The sequence below is a fragment of the Cnephaeus nilssonii genome (assembly GCF_951640355.1).
Source record: "Cnephaeus nilssonii genome assembly, chromosome: 19".
Taxonomy (NCBI): Eukaryota; Metazoa; Chordata; class Mammalia; order Chiroptera; family Vespertilionidae; genus Cnephaeus; species Cnephaeus nilssonii.
Genome location: NC_137090.1, coordinates 32889829 through 32907646, shown reverse-complemented (window position 1 = coordinate 32907646; position 17818 = coordinate 32889829).

Below are 17818 nucleotides of genomic sequence, written 5' to 3'. Positions count from 1 at the left end.
AGTGCAAGAAGGCTGCCATGGAGAAAAGAGGGAGAAAATACACGTGCTAGATAAGCTTCAAGCAGGCATGAGTTATACCAGTAGTGCTGCTGACCATGATGAGTTCACTATTTAGGAATCAACAATATATATTACATATGGTGTCTTTAAACAAAAACACATAAGTCAAAGTTATGTATTGGTTAGTTTATTGAAATGTCATGACTGGAAGTTCACAGGAGCCTAACCCTGTGTTTCCCATAGGAGCAATTGTTTGTGATTCACTATTTCAGCATTCAGTACCATGTTATGCATATAACTACCATAAACAATGAATACTGACTGTATCGCATAAGGTTGTTATAGCGGGGCTCAACTGAACTATTGCATGCAGGTGTTCAGCATTGTGCCTTGCACCTGGGAGCTAGGGCCAGTGCAGGGTGGGAATGGGATGAAACTCTAGATATTCTTGGCAGTTTGATTCTGACACTTATCTAAGTACCACATGATTCAAAGCAGGAGTATATTTTACTGAAAGCCATGAAGGCCTAGAAACTTCACAACAAAACTCTCAGGCTAAGCCATAGGATTCTCCCCCAGAAAGCCTCCGATAAACCATTTTCTTGCAAACAACAGATTACTTTTGCAAAAAATAGATGACCTAGCTCATGATCATAATTAGCCTTCTGGAATGAAATGACAATTGCAAATGAGTGATATAGTTCTCTTTTTTCACTTTTGTAAACTAGCAGGGAGTTCCTACTCCTTTTCCTCCTCATGGGCATTTTGATAGTAAAAATGCCACATTTTGTTCATTATTACATTATACATCTATCCTTATGTAACATCATAAAAAGGGCAAGAATTTCACAAGAGGTTCAAAAAGAAAGTCCATAATTTTCATTTCAAAGATACTGAAACAAGGCCCAGGGATCAAGTTAAACACTAAGTGACAGACCTGAGTGAGACCTGTCTGCTCCCACCTGTGCATTGCATTACTGCATTGTTCTCTGTTCTGACTTGGATGAGGAACCGTGGAGTCTAGACAGGCTTTTCCATAAGAGATTGCACTGGTCTTCTTTCAATTAGTCCAAAGCTCCACGCTTCCCCCGCCCCCCCCCCCCCGCCTCTTCCTGGAATACTCTTCTTCATCCCTTCTCTAATTCTTGCTCATCTTTTGGGTTTTAGCTATGTCACTTACTCAGAGAGGTCATGTCTGACCACTCTCTTTTCCTTCCCTAAAACATCCCTTCCCCAATTCTTCCATAACATTCTGTACTTTCCTCCATAGCACTCATCACAATTTTCAGTTAAATGTCTATTTGTATATGCATTTGTCTTCTCCATTAGGTTCTCGGCCCTATGTAAGCAGGGACCCAATCTATTTTGTTCTCTACTGTAAATCCATTGCTTAGCACAGTGCTATATGCATTATAGGCCCTTAAATAAATGTTAATTGCAAGAATAAATGAATGAATGAAATGTTGTTGATCACACACTACTCTGGTGAAAGATAGCTTGGGGTGAAAATGGATGTTACTGACAATATTTTAATGATTGGTGTTTGGCATCCTCTACTCCCTCATCCCCACCCCCAACCCCAATATCTACCCTTAGTATAGAGCAGCATTTGTCTAGTACATTTAATCTCCTAGTGTCAGACCTGGTCTCTATGAATTTGGAGACTGGTTTTTGGAATAGATACACTTACCAGGACTCATTCAATTTGTAGGATTTTAGGCTTAAAAATTCTTACTGAAATAAAGTTTAATTTCATATAATTTTGGAATAACTCCAGGCATTACCATTCAATGCGAATAATTCAATATTATTCTGGAATAAGTCCAAGGCATTCACCATTCAGAGGAAAAGACATTTGTTTTGTTTTGCTAAAACTGAACTCCAGCTATAAGAAAGACACTGTTGAATTTATAAATAATTTTGTGCATTTTAGGTATCTAAGAATGGATATTGTTTTTATATGTTTATAGTATATATATATATATTTTTTACTTGTATTGATATACTGCAAACTTTTTACTATATATTTTAATTTTAATTAATAATTTTTTCCTAATTGTAAAAACAAGCATATTCTTTGTAGAAATTTTAGAAAATAAAGAAAAGCATGAAGGAGAAGCAAGAAGTATAGAGAAACAAAAGAAAAAACAGTCAAAACAGTCAAAATTTTACCACCTGGAGATAACCAATGTTAACACTTTGGCATAATTTCTCTCATCCTTAGGCACACACACTCATATATAACATGTATATTTGTATGTATACAATATATATACATACATATATAACATCTATATATATAAAAGGCTACTATCCTAAGTGTCCATCCGGGTAATGACATCATGTAGCAATGCCTGGCTTCCTCTCCCTAGCAATGACTAGCCTCCTTGCAGTTTCTTCAGTCCAGGAATATGACTTGCTTTATAGCCAGGTGGAAACATTTCACACTGTAACCAAATGTCTGTGAAGCGTTTTCCCGTGCCTCCTCTCATTTGATCCTCACAGAAGTCCTGGAGTAGGTAGATAGGAGATACGGTGGAATCCTATTTTCTTTTCATTAGCTGGAAAACGGAGAATTAGAAAGCTTAGAAACTTGACCCAACTGAAAAGAAGTAAAAAATGGTGGACCTTGAAAAGGACTTCAGGTTTTCTCATTGTGCAGAATATAGTCAAACACTGCTGCATATCCTTTTATGTCATGACTTTCTTCTTTATTCCTAAGTTCTTATTCGGCAGTATATGTATAAGCAGTTATTTCAGAACAGATAACCTGGATGGTGTCATTTTTAGTCTCCTTTATATCCTAGTACTTATTTCTGAGGCATTCACAACTGCATGTCAACCTGGCTGAGTGTAGAATTCTTAAGCTATAAGCATCCTCAGAATTCTGTAGGATATATTTTATTGACTTACGTTTTACAGGGTTGCATAAACTTGAGACCAGCTTGAGTTTAGTTCCTTTGGAGATACTACTCTGTTTTGTCATTTTTCCCTGTCTGAATTATTTTTATTTTATTTATTTAATTGATTTTTTTTTTTAGAGAGAGAGTGAGAAAGGGGGAGAAGGAGGAGAGAGAGAGAGAGAGAGAGAGAGAGAGAGAGAAACATCTACTTGTTCCATTTATTTATGTATTCATTGGTTGCTTATATGTGCCCTGACTGGGAATTAAACCCATAACCTTGGTGTATCAGGACAATGCTCTAACCAAATGAATTATGCGGCCAGGGCCCGGTCTGAATTCTTGAAGGCTTTTTTCTTTTTCCTTGAAATATTAAAAAATGTCATCTGGCTAGTCTAGATGATGGTTTCTTTTCATTCATTATGTCAGAAGGCTTAAGTGTTATGAGAATTATTTAATTATTACTTCTACTCCTGCCATGTTTTCCCCTTCTGAGATTCTACTGTATTCAGTCAATTTATTCAACAAATATTCATTAAGCAACTATTCTATGCTGGGTCACTATTTTAGGTATTGGGGATATATCATTAGGGAACATAAATGCTTACATTTTTGTTGATTGGATTTTCTGACTCTGTTTTATATACCATTCACTTTTGTTCTAATTTTTCAAGGGTACCTCATCCTTTGAGCTACAGAATCTCTTCACAGTCCCATGGTTTTTCTTCCTTTGTTCATCTTAACATAGAGGGATATGTGCACGTCCAGCTTTGTGTAATACTTAAGTAGGAATTACAGTGGATTCTATTAGAGATTAAAAGATTGAAAATGATGTAAGTGTATCTCCTGACTATCTGTCCAGCTGTCCTATCCTCGCCTTCAACCCCAAGTAAGGGGATGGTCACGGGATTCCCTCAGAGTGATAATATATTTTCCAGAAGTAGAATCTTGAACTGGCCCTTCCTTCTAATTGAGCCCCTCTACACATGATCCAGCAGAAACTCCTCAAAGTTTCTGTCATGTGGAAGTTTTTTCCTCTCTGTTTATTCCTTTGATCTCTTCTATGTGGATTTATAAGCCTGTTCTCACAAAGCCATTTTATTTAAAAGCCACAAAATAATAATTTTTTTCCTATGTTAAGAGGATTATAAAAATGCTCAAGACTCATAATTATATGTAGTTTTGAAATTTTTCATAAAGGGTCTCAAACCCCTTGGGAAGCTGCATGGCCTTGTGGGAGTCAGGAGAATGAAGGCTGATTATGATACATAATTTCACTGTAGCTTTGAACAAAAACTATTTGAACTTCACGTTCTCTAATCTCAGATCTTCTTATGTGGAAACTCTTTGAACTGTTCAAAGATAGACACTAAGGAAATCTGAAGACTTTTTGTTATTGTTTGAATGCTATTATAGCTGTGAGCACTTTCAAGATAGGCCAAAGTGTGACTGCTTGAGGCATATAGCAAATGAGGTCTAGTTGCTGGGAAGCCCAGATATGCAAAGCAGTCCTGAAGTGTAGCCTTGAAGGGACACTGTCTATGGTGTAAGGTCCAAGAGAGTGGTAATGTAGACCCACATTTTTGTTAGGTCAAATTACTATGCCAGACTTACCTGAAATTAGTTGTCCTCTCCTATTCATGAAAATGAAAGCCTTAATACATACCTTTTGTACTTCTGGCCAAGATAGGCAACAGATGTTGTCTATCTTTGTGAGATGTTCTGAAAGTGTGCAAAAAATAATCTGTATGCTTATCTCAGAAGCTTATAGAAAATATCTTGTTGCCCTAGGCAAAACTTAGGCAAAACTTCCAGGTCCTCCCCCTTCATACTCTTAATCTGTCCTGTATTTTACAATTCAATTTCTTTATGAAATTCCTGTAAGACTCAATATGAAATTTAACTAATGGTGGGGAAAAACAATCTCTTTACTAAGATCCATGACACTGCAGCTGTTTCTGCACTATGGAGATAAATGGCTCTCTATGTCATTAGTCTCATACAAGTGACTTTTTAAAAAAAATATATTTTATTGATTTTTTACAGAGAGGAAGGGAGAGGGATAGAGAGTTAGAAACATTGATGAGAGAGAAATATCCATCAGCTGCCCCCTATACACCCCCTACTGGGGATGTGCCCACAACCGAGGCACATGCCCTTGACCGGAATCGAACCTGGGACCCTTCAGTCCGCAGGCTGACGCTCCATCCACTGAGCCAAACCGGTTTCAGCACAAGTGACTTTTTAAAGTAATGGACATGAAATAGAGCAGGGGTCCTCAAACTTTTTAAACAGGGGGCCAATTCACTGTCCCTCAAACCGTTGGAGGGCCGGACTATAGTTTAAAAAAACAACTATGAACAAATTCCTATGCACACTGCACATATCTTATTTTGAAGTAAAAAAACAAAATGGCAAAAACACCCGCATGTGGCCCGCGGGCCGTAGTTTGAGGACGCCTGAAATAGAGGAATAAGAATTTCCTCCTTCTGCACAATGTTGTGCAAATGCATCACACTTGTAACAATAGGCCAAAACAGAAAAGGGCACCTTAATTTGTTCCACAACTGGTTATCACACACATTGCTTTAGGAGCTAGATATATATCAGTAAACAAAACACAATACCTGCTCCCATGTAGCTTCAAATCTAGTGGGAAGACTAATCAAATATATTAATTAGGATAAGGTGTTATGAAGGAAATGTATAAGATATAATAAAGGCATGTAAGAGTAGAAGAGATCTATTTATTTTTTTTATTTCTTTATTGATTAAGGTATTACATATGTGTCCTTATTCACCCATTACCCCCAACCCCCTATTCATGCCCCCACCCCCCTGTTGTCTGGGTCCATTGATTAGGCTTATATGCATGCATATAGAAGAGATCTCTTTATATACGGCAGGAAGGAACAGAGTCTTGGAAGTGACATTTACATTAAATTTTAGAATGAGAAGGAACCTGCTACAGGAAGAGCTAGAGGAATTACAGCAGAAGAAACGGAATGTGCTAAGGTATTAGGCAGGTGAATAGTTGTGCTACTAAAAGAAATGCTGGCCCTAGCCGGTTTGGCTCAGTGGATAGTGTCGGCCTGCGGACCAAGGGGTCCCGGGTTTAATTCTGGTCAAGGGCACATACCTGGGTTGTAGGCTCCTTCTCGGCCTGGGCCCTGGTCTTGGTGCTAGCGTTTCTCTCACATTGATGTTTCTCTCTGTCTTTCTCTTTCTCTAAAAATCAATGGAAAAATGTTTTCAGGTGAGGATTAAAGAAAGAACGAAATGCTGAAGAAAATTAAGAGGAGTTTGTATGTGGTTTGAAGAGGAAATTGGTAATTTATCTTTGGAACTTGTTACATTTGGAGTACTGATTAAATTCTTATTATTTCTAGTGGTGGCTGGGCAGAATGTATAGGCCCCCTTCGTAATGTTAACACCTTATTTATATTTTATTATATGATTCAGTCTTACGATATTTTTGAATTTTCAGAATAATCATGCCTGAGTTGGAGTTTGGAATAAGAGAAAACTCTACTAAAATCCATAACACTGCATCTGTTTCTGAATTATGGAAATAAATGGTTCTCTATGTCGCAGTCTTAGACAAGTGGCTATTTCTTTTTGTAATGGACATGAGATAAAGAAAGAATAATTTGTCCAATGATGAACAATCTTTACTGGCAGCACACAAGCCGAGGAGAATGCAATGATACTACACATACATTGAGCATCTACCATGTGGCAGGTACTGTGCTGGGCTCGGGGAATAACTCAGAGGAAAAAACCCAGTCAAGACTTGGAGCTTACAGACTAATAAGGTAGATGAGAAAATTTAACGTACAAATAAAATAACTGCAAACGGTGGCAAGTTCTATAACAGAAACAAATACAGGAAATAAGTGGGGGGAGGGAGTGACACTAGATAGAGTATTTAGGGAAATCTTCCTTGAGTAGGTGACATTTACTTAAGCTTATTTCTAAAGGATGAGGAGTCAGTCATAACAAAATTAGGGGGTGTGGCTGGCCATCGATGAACCATCAAATTGTTTTATGTGGTATTTGGCCCTGAAAAGTTAAGGCAGCTGAACAGCTCATATTGGGATATTTAGAAGTGGCACAGTGAGGAGGAAGGTGTTGGGAGTGGTCTGTCTCATGGGAGTATTTTATCACTGGCATTGGTTGTTTATTTGTTTTAAAATATATTTTTATTGATTTCAGAGAGGAAGGGAGAGGGAGAGAGAGATAGAAGCATCAATAATGAGAAAGAATCATGGATCAGCTGCCTCCTGCATGCCTTCTACAAGGGATAGAGCCTGCAACCTGGACATGTGCCCTTGACCAGAATCGAACCCGGGACCCTTCAGTACGAACGCCAGTGCTTTATCCACTGAGACAAACCAGCTAGGACTATTGCAGGCATTGTTTAAAATTGCCCACACATGGTGATAATAAAAGGCAGAGTGACATTTAGTCAATTTTACTATTATTTTAAACTTTTTTGTAGACAAAGTCCCATCATGGACTAAATAGTGTCCCCCCAAAAGATGTTCACATCTTAATCCCTGAAAGCTGTGAATATTACCTCACATGGTAAAAGAGTAAACATTACCTTATGTGAAAAGATGTGATTAAGGATTTTGAGAGTGTGTATCAGATTATCTTTAAGTAAGCTGAATGCTGATATTAGGCTGAAAAATTAAATTACCCAGTTCTTAAGATATATTTTAATAATGTTATTAGTGTAGAATTTGATGCTGTGTTGGGAGAAATGTTTTTTATATCCAAGTTTGCTGACACCCAAGTAAGTTCACCCAAGTTAAGCTACCTGCCTGGCCCATGTGGGCATTTTATAGAGCCATTTTTATTGTACAAGGAGGCCTCCTGGCAGTTCAAGTAGGCCCTTTAAGATGAGACTACAGCCCTGAACCTGGTCACAAGTGTAGGTTCAGTCACTGGCCAGCATTAGGGACACCAAATCTTACTAACCAAACTCACAGTTTGGCAAGTGACAAAATTCAAGTGTTTAAAAATATTCAATCTATATATATAAAACCCTAAGTGACTGTTAGGACCCAACGACTGGAACGACTGGTTGACCAGTCGTTATGATGTGCACTGACCACCAGGGGGCAGACGCTCAATGCAGGAGCTGCCCCTGGTGGTCAATACACTCCCACAGGGGGAGCGCTGCTCAGCCAGAAGCCGGACTCACGGCTGGTGAGTGCAGCTGCAGTGGCAGGAGCCTCTCCCAACTCCGTGGCAGCGCTACCAAGCGGTGGCGGCATGGCACCCGGCCCAGCTCTGGCTCCTCCCTGGCCACCTGCCCCTTGGTGCACTGCTACATCCCTCAGGGGATGTCCAACTGTCAGTTTAGGCCTGATCCCACAGGCCAGGGATCAGGCCTAAACCAGCAGTCGGACGTCCCCTGAGAGGTCCTGGATTGCGAGAGGGCACAGGCCAGGCTGAGGAACATCGCTCTCCCCTCCCCTGTGCACGAATCCGTGCACCGTCCCTCTAGTGGTTTAATGAAATACATATTAAGAATTTATGTGTACTTTCTCTCCTTATAGAGAAATCATATATAATGCGAGGTTATATTCAGACTATAGCTAGGTCAGTGGTCGGCAAACTCATTAGTCAACAGAGCCAAATATCAACCGTACAACTATTGAAATTTCTTTTGAGAGCCTAATTTTTTTAAACTTAAACTTCTTCTAACACCACTTCTTCAAAATAGACTTGCCCAGGCCGTGGTATTTTGTGGAAGAGCCACACTCAAGTGGCCAATGAGCTGCATGTGCCTCGCGAGCCGCAGTTTGCCGACCACGGAGCTAGGTGATGACATCAGAGCAATCAGAATAAGTTTGATGAATGCTTTTATACTAGGCAGCCTCTGAGATAAGCTTTAATGATTCCTTCAGTGAGTGTATAGTATTCATATCCTCCTGTGATCCCCTCCCAATTGTGTGTAGGTTGGACTCACTTCTGACTATAGAACGTATGGGGTATTGCTTCTGAGATTAAGTTACAAAAGGACTGTGGCTTCATCTTCAGTGCTCCCTCTTATTCTGTTGCTCACTCTGAGGGAAGATAATTGCTATGTTGTGGACTGTCCTATGGAAAGGCCTCTATTCAGTGAGGAACTGAGGCCCTCAGTCCAACACCTCACAAGGAACTGATCCTACCAACAACCACATGAGTGAGCTTGAAAACAGATGCCCCCAGCAATCTCATGAGACACCTTGAACCAGAGGCACCCAGCTAAGCAACACCAGGATTTCTGACCCTCAGATACTGTGATATAATAAATGTTTGTTGTTGTACATCTGAAGCTAATATAAAAATAACCAGAGGCCCAGTGCACAAAATTTGTGCACGGGGGGCGGGGGGCGGGGGGGAGGCTGGTGGTGTCTCTCAGCCCAGCCTGCACCCTCTCCAATCTGGGATCCCTCTCACAATCCAGGACTGCTGGCTCTCAACTGCTTGCCTGCCTGCCTGCCTGATTGCCCCTAACTGCTTCTGCCTGCCAGCCTGATCACCCCTAACCACTCCCCTGCCAGCCTGATTGATGCCTAACTGTTCCCCTGCTGGCCCGATTGCCCCTAACTGCCCTCCCCTGCCGTCCTGGTCACCCCTAACTGTTCCCCTCCTGGCCCGATTGCCCCTAACTGCCCTCCTCTGCTGGCCCAGTCACCCCTAACTGCCTTCCCCTGCAGGCCTGGTCCCCCCCAACTGCCCTCTTCTGCTGGCCATCTTGTGGCGGCCATCTTGTGCCCACATGGGGGCAGCCATCTTGTGTGTTGGAGTGATGGTCAATTTGCATATTACCTCTTTATTATATAAGATATTGAATGTCCACTGTAATTGAAAAAGAAGTTTTTTGTTTTAAGGCCCTGAGTTTTGGGGGTAAATTGCTACACAGCAATCAATAATACAATACCAATCACATAACTTTTAAAATACTGTACTAATTTAAAAACAATAAATGAGAATAGGAAGGGAAATAAAATTAATATGTTGTAGTTTTCATGGTTACACTATTTATTTTCTTATCACTTCTTAGGCATTCTAATCACACTGACTAGATTCTCTTTAGTTAATTTTATCCCGCTTATGTTGAATCTTACTGGTTTGATTCTCAGGGAGTGACCTTTTATCCAACTTCTGGATGCATCTAACTATGGACTCCAATATACCTGCGTATACATACTGACAACTAAATATTTATTGATTCATTCATACACAAATTCATTTTCTCAACTGAATACTCAAAAATGAATCCATAATGGCATATTAATTTCCTTGGTCTTTTTTTTCACATTAATGTTTACAGGATAGTTGGATGTTGAATTTATTCATTGTTTTAAAAAAATTATCTTTATTGTTGAAAGAAATACAGATGTACCCTCTCCACCCTCCCCAACTGGCCTGTTCCAGCCCTCCCCCACCCCCTGCCCGAATTGTTTCATTTTTAAAAAAATACTTTTTTTTACAAAGGAATAAATTATTCAATGTACAACATTTACAGAAAATAGAGAAGCCAAAAAGAAAAATAACTAAAAGTCAAGTTTGAACTTGCTACTCAGAAAGAACTGCTATTTGAGACTGAATACACTATTGTTTTTATTTTTTTATTGTTTTTATTTTACTTATTTATTTTTGTTGATTTTAGAGAGAGAGGAAGGGAGAGGGAGAAAAACATCGATGTGAGAGAGAAACATCAGTCAAGTACCTCCTGGGGATCAAACCCACAATCTGGGTATGTGCCCTGTCCGGGAATAGAACCCAAGACCCTTCAGTGTACAGAGCAAGGCTCCAACTTAGCCACACCAGCCAGGGCTGTTTTTATTTTTTAAACATTACAAATAAGACTTTTTACTTGTCACCATTAAAAGTCTGAATTTTAAACAGATTCTTGAACTGCTAGCTCATATTCATCAGCTCATTCAAATTTAGCACCTATCTCATCCCCAATAGCTTTTCCAGAACTACTATCTTCACCATAAAGCGGAGTGTTCCCAATTCATACTTAGGCTTTCTCAGCATATTTTTCCTAATGAAGACATCATGGAACAGATAAATAGATTGATAAGCCTTTTTCATGTGTCTTCTAATGCTTTCTTTTTTTAAAAAATATTTTTTTTTATTTCAGAGAGAAAGGGAGAGGGAGAGATAGAAACACCAATGATGAGAGAGAAGCATTGATCAGCTGCCTCCTGCACATCCTACACTGGGGATTGAGCCCACAACCTGGGCATGTGCCCTTGACCAGAATCGAACCTGGGACCCTTCAGTCCATAGGCCGACACTCCATCCACTGAGCCAAACTGGCGAGGGCTTCTAATGCTTTCTAGAATCACTTTATTTATTTGCAATCAATTTAATGTCCATTTTTTTCAAGTCATTTGTCTGCACCTCTTAGGTCATGGTTTCCATTTTCTTCAGTATTTGGTGAACCTGTTGGTGCTGAAGAGCACTTCTGAATCTGATTATTGTGTTGTTTTTTTTGTTTGTTTGTTTGTTTGTTTGTTTGTTTTTTTTTTTAGTAAAACCAACACAGAATAAACAAAGCAAATAACCATCACTAGCCTTGACAACAACATGAGCTTCAATCATGGTCTGCCATTTTTTGACTGTGGAGCACATTTTGTCTCCATGGTAAGATCCATGCTGTGAAAAGTTAATCAGTCAGTTTTTGCCCTGAACATTCTTGGTATTTAACTTGAATTTTCTAAATGCAACTTCATTCTGCAGATCAACAAGACTCACTTCAAAAACACGACCCTTGAGGTCATCACGTGCAATTTTGATTCCTTGAGTTCTAGCGACTAGTGTTTTCCCAATATTTTTATATTTGACATAGTTGGTGTTTTCACATCATATCAATCTTTTATAACTGGATTAACCACTTTTCTTCTTGGCAACCTTTTTACCATCTTTCATAAGGTGCTTGTTCTTGCCAACTGCCATGGTGCTGATCAGAGAGCCAAAAGGCTATTTGCCTATCCTTTTCAAAATTGGGAAAACACTCTACTCTTGGTTAACTTGATAACTGACTTCTCTAAAACTCGGTTTCCTTAATGAAATTTCATATCAGGAAGTTTAGTTTTGTGTATCTAATATTTAAAAATTTAGCATCACTAATATTTACAGTATTTAAAAAAATTGATTTATTGAGAGAGAGAGAGAGAAAGAGAGAGAAAGAGACATCAATTTGTTGTTCCATTTATTTATGCACTCATTGGTTGATTCTTGTATGTACACTGACCAGGGATCGAACCCAAAACCTTGTATTGGGACAGCATTCTAACCAACTGAGCTACCTGGCCAGGGCAGTATCACTAATATTTAATATTTAGTACCACTTACTGATGTTATAAACACTATCCTCTACAACTTTATTTAGATTATCTTATTTAAATTTCACTACACCTTGGCACTAATATTACTTCCATTTTTCAAATGAGTAAAGCAGGGCTTAGAGAGGTTAAATAACGTGCCCAAACAAGGTTACAAAGCTAAGCAGTTTCAGTACAGATTCTGTCTGGTGACAAAACTTAACCACTCAGCTATAGTTTCTCCCTCAATTTTCCCCCCATAATACTTTTCTTAAAAGCAAATTGTCATTTTTTAAAACTTTTATATTTAGAAAAGTCATCATACTCCAGTCATTAGAAGACTAACCTAATTTACCCATACCTCTATTCAATTCCTTTGAAAGTTTTTTGAAGTTAGTGTCCCTAGGCAAAAATATTAACATCTGAAGGAAATATATATGAATGAAATTCTTGCCCTGCTGAAATGAAACAGTGGATGTTACCAGTATTTGCCTCATTTTGAAACTGGAATTATCATCAGAAAGCTGATTTCTATTTATAGAAAACTACATAATACTGTTTCTGATGATAATTTCTATAAAGTTATATTTAATCATTGCAGTTGAAAAACTAGATTTTCGCAGCTAAATTTCTTGCTATTGTATAGTTTTATTATAATGAAATAAAGGAGTAGTCTGGGAATGAAGAGCAGAGATATGATCATGGAATGTTAGAGTAGGAAGAGATTTGGAGGTCATTTTGCTCATTCCCCATATGTTAGAGAAGAGAAAACTGAGGTCAAAATAGTTAAATATTTCTGTATCTCCTAACATGTCATAGTACACAAATGTAAGATTAAAGGTGTGTGAAAAGTGATTTTCACTTGATAATTAAGACAAATATATTTAACTGAGTTCCAAAACTGTATCAATAAGAGAAATGGAGTTTTAAAAAATTCAAGTAACCAAAAGCATAATATGTGGTACATAAAAAGTGCCTAATAAATATTTGTGAATGCAAAAAATGAATAAAAAATATTTTATTGCTTTCAGTCTTCAAGTTGCCTCATAGTCCTTGAATTCATATTTTATAAGCAATCATAATATATACATATAATTTACTTTGCTTTTGGCACTTGAGTTATAGTGTCAACATTTTTCCATGTTGTTATAAAATATGACTATAATCTTTTAAAGTACCTATTGAAGTTACAACACTTCTGAGTCAGATCACAAATGACTGTTAACAGGAGTAAATCCAGGTTTGGGGGACTCTTATTGAGGAAAAAAATTACAAAAATGTTACTTGAAAAATTTTTAGGAATATATCCTAAGAAATTGGAAATATCAATCAGAAAGAATATATGCACCCCTATGTTCATAGCAGTGCAATTTACAATAGCTAAGATTTGGAAACTGCCCAAGTGCTCATCAGAAGATGAGTGGATAAAAAACTGTGGTGCATTTACACAATGGAATACAACGCAGCTTAAAAAAAAAAAGAAGAACTTTTACCATTTGCAACAGCATGGATGGACCTGGAGAGTATTATGCTAAGCAAAATAAGCCAGTCAAAGAAAAATAAAGTATCACATAATTTCATTCATATGTGGAGTCTATTGAACAAAATGAACTGATGAACAAAATAGATCCAGAGACATGGAAGCATGAAACAAACTGTCGAACCTCAGAGGGAAGGAGGGGGAGGGTGGGTGGGTAGGAAGGACCAACCAAAGAACTTGTATACATATATGCATAACCCATGGGCATAGACAATAGGGTGGTGAAGGCCTGGAGTGGGGGACGAACGAGAAGAGGTCAATGGAGGTGAAAGGGAGACATATGTAATACCTTCAACAATAAAGATTAAAAAAAAAAAAGAAATGGAAAAAATATTTTACACAATAATGAAAAAATATCTAGGTCTTTCAAAAGACCATTTCTAGAGCCCCTCCAGGTTCTTGGAGGGTCCTGTGCATGTAGGAGTCCTGAATCTTCAATAGCTTCACAGTACATCTGCCTCTGTTAATAATCAGATACTATCTTCATGGTGGTTATGATATAGCTGAATGTTTTTCAGAGGTTTACTAAAATTTTAGAAAAGTACATCACACTTCAATAGTGTTAGAAATTCTTTCTATCCAACGGACCTGGAATCTTTTTCAGGCCCCATATAAACTTGGTGGTTTTTAAATTATAAGCAAGCCTCCTAACTTCTTCAGGCCTCCAATTATTCATCTGTAGAATAGGCTTAATATCCATCTCAAAGAATTACAAATGAAGACAAAGATAAAATACTTGCTATAATTCTGGACAAATAGTAAATAAATGCTCAATAAATATTCATTATTATGATTACAGCAATAGTTAAACCTATCATATCTGGGAACCTCCTATCTCTCCATTATAACTTTCCACATTGACTGTAGATGTCCTGTGGTGTAAAATAATTTTCAAAGGGTTGTGCAGATTCAATTTTTTATTTTAATTTTTTAAAAATAATGTTATCCTGAAAGGTAATATCTACCTAGAACAGAACATTTGGCAAATAGAGAGAAGAAAAAAGCACCCATAATTTCACCAGACTCATGCTATATTTCCATGTTGCATTTTTTCCTTTATGCAGATTTAATTTTATCAAAATATGCTTAAAGTAAGTAGACCCAATTATTCTCTTTTCATAGAGGTTTGATATTATGGCATTATTATTTTCAAATTCATGGCAAATCTCAAAAATATTTTATATAAAAAATTTTTTATATAAAACTATTTTAGAAAAATCAGATGAAAGAAACGGTACACATTCTACTGTTGTATTTCCACATTTATTAAAAATTCTTATTTTTACAAGCTTATGAACCTACTGTACATAGAGTTTAATATAATTTTTTCTTACATTATATCAAAAGCCTTTCTCCATACTACTCCATTACTACTAACACATTCATAGTAACTAGAGCATCTGAGAACAAGGCTTAGTTTCCTAAACTTCATACAACTGCATGTGAAGAACTTAAGGCAAACTAAGGTGTGATAAGTCAGAAACTCAGAATGAGTGCTCTTGGCTTGCCTGAAATTATAATATAGAAAATATAGAAGGAGAAATTAGAACTCAGGAATTCGTGCCTTCCAACTAAATGTATAAATCAACAAAAGAATATAAAGCATTATCCATGCTATATAGACTTTTATTTCTCCTTTAGTAGGCGGAAAGTGGTGGAATACTATTTTTTTTTCGTTCTTTTTATTTATTTATTTATTTATTTATTTTCTTTGGTGGAATACTATTAAATGGCAAAGACTTATTTGTCACAATATATTATTATTGGGGCTTTAGCTCTCAAAATTGGATAAACATACTCTTACTACAAAGGGATCTTTCTTTAAAAATTAGCAAAGCCATGTGAATCCTCAACATATTCAACAGGTCACAGCCTGGTCATGGTTGTCTGGATTCAGTGACATTTGCTTTTGGAAATAGGCTTTTACCTTTTAATTATATTATTGTGTTGATCTTCACTGATTTTAGTCCACAAACCCTTCCTTTAAGCGTCTTTGTTCCTTTAATGATGTCCTGCTGTAAGAATTCAAGCCACATTAAAAAAATTATAAAGTAGCCCTAGCTGGTTTGGCTTGGTGGATAGAGCCTCGGCCTGTGGACTGAAGGGTCCCAGGTTCGATTCCGGTCAAGGGCATGTACTTTGGTTGCAGGCACATCCCCAGTAGGGAATGTGCAAGAGGCAGCTGATTGATGTTTCTAACTCTCTATCCCTCTCCCTTCCTCTCTGTAAAAATCAATAAAATATATTTTTAAAAAATTATAAAGTAGACATTGAGGAAGCAATTCATGTGTCCATTCTGAATGAATGTATACACAAGATGTAGCATATACATGCAATGGAATATTATTCAGCCTTGCAAAGGAAGGAAATTCTGATACAACATAGATGAACCTTGAAGACATTATGCTAAGTGAAATAAGTCAGACACAAAAGGACAAATATTGCATGATTCTACATGTATGAGGTATCACAGAGACAGAAAAAAGAATAGAGGATACCAGGGTACTGAGGTAGGAGGGAAAGGGAGTTGTTGTTTAATGGGCACAGAGTTTCAATTTGAGTGATGAGATACTTCTGGAGATGGACAGTGGTGATAGTTGCACAACAATGTGAATGTACTTTCTGCTATTGAACTGTATACTTAAAAATGGTTACAATGGCCGAAACCGGTTTGGCTCAGTGGATAGAGCGTCGGCCTGCGGACTCAAGGGTCCCAGGTTCGATTCCGGTCAAGGGCATGTACATTGGTTACGGGCACATCCCCGGTAGGGGGTGTGCAGGAGGCAGCTGGTCGATGATTCTCTCTCATCGATGTTTCTAGCTCTCTATCCCTCTCCCTTCCTCTCTGTAAAAAATCAATAAAATATATTCAAAAGAAAAAAAATGGATACAATGGTAAATTAAATACCTCAATATAACATATACTTTGAAGTATAATATACACACATACATATTCAGTTTAAGAAGTATATAAAGGGGTGGTAAAACTAGGTTAATAATAAAAACAATAACAAATAATACAAGAATAAACTTTGTTTCCACCATATTCACAACTGTAAGTGTACTTTTGCCAATCCCTGTATAATCACCACTTAGGTCAAAAAATAAAATACTATCACAGGGTATCCCTATGTCCCTCTCCACCCTAACCCTTTCTTCCTTACTGAGTAACCACTATCCTGACTCAAAATTAGGCTGTTATGTGATAATACTGGGTAAGTTAAATCAACCCTACAAAATGCAATGGAGTATTTAAATTCCAATATTTTCCATAAATGCAAAATTTATTTTCAAAACTTAATAACTTTTAAAGTACTCTTTTCCTTCTTTCAGTCTTGAAACTCTTTTTTTATTCTAAAACCTATCTTGGTTCCACAGTTGACCTCACCTGCAGAGTTAAAAAACACACACCACAACTAATTCTGTGTATATTTTAGATTTTTATTCCTCCCGCTCTCTATTGCCTCCAACTACAAAGAAACAGCGATTTAAACCCTTTGTGCCCTTTTAGAAAATTACACAGATACCCCATTGTGGAACCTTATAATCCCTTCGTGGAAAGGAAGAGATTAGCATATGAATATAAAGCAAAATTAATCCAGAATACAAAATGATCTACCGATTGTGAAGCTCTTGTAATCTTAAAAATGTACTTGTTTCCTCTTTTTGTATGGTCCCTTTAGTGGTCTCAGGGTTAAGGGAACTGAGCTTCCCCTCCGGTTACCCGGAAAAGGATTAAAAAAAAAAAAAAAAGCCAACGGATTCTAGGAGATGCAAAACCAACAGATGGCTCTCCGAGTCAGTGGAATCGCCCGTGGAATCTGCTATATCGGACGTGAGCTTGCTTGCCGGCGAGGAGTGTGGAAAGTGCGGTTCGCAGACTGCGCGGTGGAGGAGAGAAGGCGACAGGAGAGAGAGCCATAGTGCTGACGTTGAAGGCCCGGCCCTGTGAGGTTGCACAGGGTAAGCGGCGCTGGCCGGGAGGCTGGGGCGAAGAGGAAGGAAAGAGGATTTGGCTAGGGGCGGGGCCTGCGGCGCAGCGT